We start from the raw sequence: 3,752 nt of genomic DNA, 5'->3' as shown, positions 1-3,752 counted from the left end.
GCACTGAAAAACTGGCCCTTAGTGTTACCAGATACTACATTACTCCTTTCCTTTTTATTTCATAAAAATTTTATATTACACGTCTTCTCTTTTCTCACTTTTCTTTATCGCGATCAAAAGTTTTATTATTCTTCTCTAATGGTTGAAATATTGTTGGCATTTTATCGCGAATATTTCGACCAAACATCAACTCAGCCGGTGTTTTTAAAGTAGTGGAACGTTCTGTCGAGCGATACATGTGAAGATAGCTTTGTAGATCTGCCACCCAATCTTGTTTCAACAGTTGGCTGATAACCAGGCGCTTTAATATGGATCGGTTTTGACTTTCCACATCTCCATTTTGCTGTGGCCAGTATGGAATTGTACTTATCACTTTAATGTTATTGTCATTATAATTTTTCGCTTATCAACTGTCTTCCATTGTCGGGCGTGATGGAAAGTGGCGTGCCAAAACAAGCGAATATACTGCAAAGGCGTTGAATTGTTTCTGTAGAGTCAATTTTCTTCATAGCATCGATTTCTACAAAGTGGATGTAATAATCAACCGAAACGAGCAAATTATGACCGGACGGGAGTGGTCCAAGAAAATCCATTGATACGTGCTGCCATGGTTCCGATGGTAATTCCTTCCTTTTCATAGGTTCTGGTGGTGGCGGAGCTGTTACTAGCGTACAACCATAACAACTTTTAACGAAATTCTCAACATGTTGATCTATTTTTGGCCACCATACTTTTGCTCCTAAGCAGCGTTTCATGACTGTCATCCCAGGATGGCCTTCGTGTGCAAGCTGGACAGTTATTTCACGTAGTGCTTCGGGTATAATAATACGTGTGCCGCGTAATAATATACTGCCTGAAAAACAAAGTTCCATTTCAAACAGCTGGAATGATTTCAAGGAATCTGGCCACTCATTTTGGTATATTGCTTTTTTAATGCTAGTATAGTCTCATCCCTTTCCGAGAACTCCACAATTTCATCCATCTCCAATGCTTTTGGAGTTGCTAAATTTGCAACCCAATTGACATAATGCTCTGAATCGTTATCAAATGTAGTATTTGAGTTCGTATGATCTATGATCTATCCTTTTTTGTAGACAACTCCATACTTGTAGGATTGACTTGGCACCAAATATTACCTCTAAAGGTTTGTGGTCTGTCACTAACTCACTCTCGGCCGAATAGTGGAACCGTTCAACCGCCCACACGAGGGAGAGATCTTCCTTTTCAGTTTGGCAATATTGTTTCTCAACATCTGATAAACTTTTGCTAGCGTACGAAATTATTCTTGGTCCATGCTTGTCATGTTGAATTAATACAGCTCGCAATCCTACTGGACTACCATCAGCGTACAATTGTGTATGGTCCTCAACGCTATAATAGCCCAGTAGCATATCGCTCGTTATCAGCTGTTTAATTTGTCAAATGCTTGTTGGTGTGTCTCGTCCCACATAAAAATGGGATTTTTTCTTGTCAAAGATCGAAGTGGTTCGGTAATGGTAGCCAAATCCGGTACAAACTAACCCACACAGGTCACCAAACCAAGGAAACTGCGGACTTCTTTAGTTATCATGGGACGTCGAAATTGTTTAACAGCTATCACTTTATTTGCTGAGGGCATAATCCCATTTTTATTTAGTCGATGACCAAGGAACTCAATTTCGCTCTCACCATACACACATTTGTCATGGTTTAGGGTTACGTCATATTCTTTGAGGACTTCCAGTACTTTTGCAGTGCGCTGATTCAATGCCTCCTTATCCTTCCCATACAACAGTATATCATCTTTATAGAACAGGCACCCTTCGCAGCCGCTTAACATCTGATCCATAATTTTTTGGAATATCTCAGGTACGCACGTTATACCGAACATTAAACGCTTGTATCTAAACAACCCTTTACGTGTGCTAAATGTGGTTATTTCTCTAGATTTTTCTCAAATCTCCACCTGGTGTAAGGCTTGTTTCACATCAATCTTTCCAAAACAATTTCCCTTACCAATATATGGCAAAAAGTTCCCCATAGTTGGTAGCGGGTAATTTTCTCGTTGAACTGCCTCTTTAGCTCTACGCATATCGATACAAATACGAACATCTTTTCCGTCATACTTCGGAACTTCAACCATTGCAGAGATGGATTTTGACGGACCATCAACCTTTTCTATAATGTCTTGAGTCTTGCTTCTAATGGTACTGCAATCTGCCGATAGGGCTGTATCACTGGTGCTACATCTTCACGCAATGGGATATCAACAACAATGTGTTTAATTTTTCAAATTGGTTTTCCTTTTTCTCCATAGCAGTAAATTTTGTTTATATGGTGACCGATTTACAATACACCCAATGCCGTTGCTGTATCGCGGCCAATCAGAAATTTTCCATCCCCTTGCATAACATAAAAATCAGCTGAAGCTTCCTTGCCGCCTATCTCAACGTGGGCCTCAAACACGCCAACAATTGTAAGCACCTGTCCGCCATACGCTTTGAAAACTTTTTCAGTTTTATTACGTTGATTAAACACAACTATTTGCTTGGCTTTCAGTTGCGTCCATGTCGTAAAGTCTATAAGATTGTATTTTAAACCGAGTAACTATGGCAATAGCTTCAACCTAACCAATTTTACATTTAATCTTGTTATCAACTTCATTTGGCGAAATACAAAATACGTATCCATAGGATTCAATCGATACCACTAAGGTATCACTCTAATGAGTACTTGTACTCAAAAGACTGAAAGTATCGATACCTACTCAGTATCGGCAAATTATCGAGTACTTACTTGAATTGTTTTCATCTTCTCTTTCGAGAGATACGTCCCTTTTTTGTTGTAAAAGGTCGTATGATTACGTCTTATCATGGTTTAAAACATTGTATGTCAAAATCAAATAAAAAGCCAATAAAGTTGCAGGTATAGAAAACGTATATGGGGCATTTCACCTCAAGTGACCCAACTTTTGAAATCTATGTCTTCCGATCGGGATGAAATTTGCACCAAGGTTAGTCCTAAAAAATAGTAGTTATGACACAAAATTTCAATTGGATCGGTCAAACATACTCCGAGTTGGAGGGTCTTGAATTTTGACATTTTGGTCAAACGGCCATTTTTTCGGATCCATATAACTAATTACCTATTGTATTTAGAAAATTTTTTCAGGAATGTTTTCGATAGATTTCTCTTCAGTCTTTACAAATTTTATTTTTTTTTTATTAAAATGAATTTTTTTTAATTTTTTTTTTTAAATAAAAAATAATTTTTATGTTTTTTTTCAAAAAGGGGTATTTTTATTTTAATTTTTTTTTGCTCAAAAGAAAGCTTAGGTATTTTTCTTTAAGAGCTTTGTGGTCGCTTAGTGGGATGCAACTTGTGTATCAATCGAAATTAGCGTTTAGTAACTCGAAACAGCGGTTTTTTTAATTTTTAATATATGACCTATTGTCTTCTTTTTTTCGTATTATTGTGTAAGTGTCTCGGAAACCTGAAAATAAAACTTATATGAGAAGGTATATACAATTACCTTTCCAACGGTATATAACACGCCTAACCAAAGTTTCATACCCTCGATACTGCCATTCCCGTAATTAAGGATGATTAAGATTTTTCGTAGTCTAACACAGCAGGTACTCGATTTTGTGCATCCAAACTCTTTATTAATAGCTTTGCAGAATTTTGAGTATTAGATTTGCATACCTACTAGCACAATATTTAAAAGGTATGAAGAATATGGGATTTTCCGGTAGTTAAGGATGATTAAGATT

The 3,752-nt window shown here is 37.0% G+C and overlaps 1 long non-coding RNA gene across 1 annotated transcript in view; it reads left to right on the top strand.

Annotated features, from left to right (window-relative positions):
* Positions 1-3,752, top strand: part of LOC118745531 — a 37,181-nt gene that overhangs the window by 766 nt on the left and 32,663 nt on the right. The window lies entirely within an intron of this gene.

The sequence above is a fragment of the Rhagoletis pomonella genome, unplaced genomic scaffold (genome assembly GCF_013731165.1).
Source record: "Rhagoletis pomonella isolate Grant_MI unplaced genomic scaffold, Rhpom_1.0 Rhpom_scaffold_00009, whole genome shotgun sequence".
Classification (NCBI taxonomy): Eukaryota; Metazoa; Arthropoda; class Insecta; order Diptera; family Tephritidae; genus Rhagoletis; species Rhagoletis pomonella.
The sequence above is the reverse complement of the archived record's forward strand: the minus strand, read 5'-3'. Positions and strand labels throughout refer to the sequence as shown.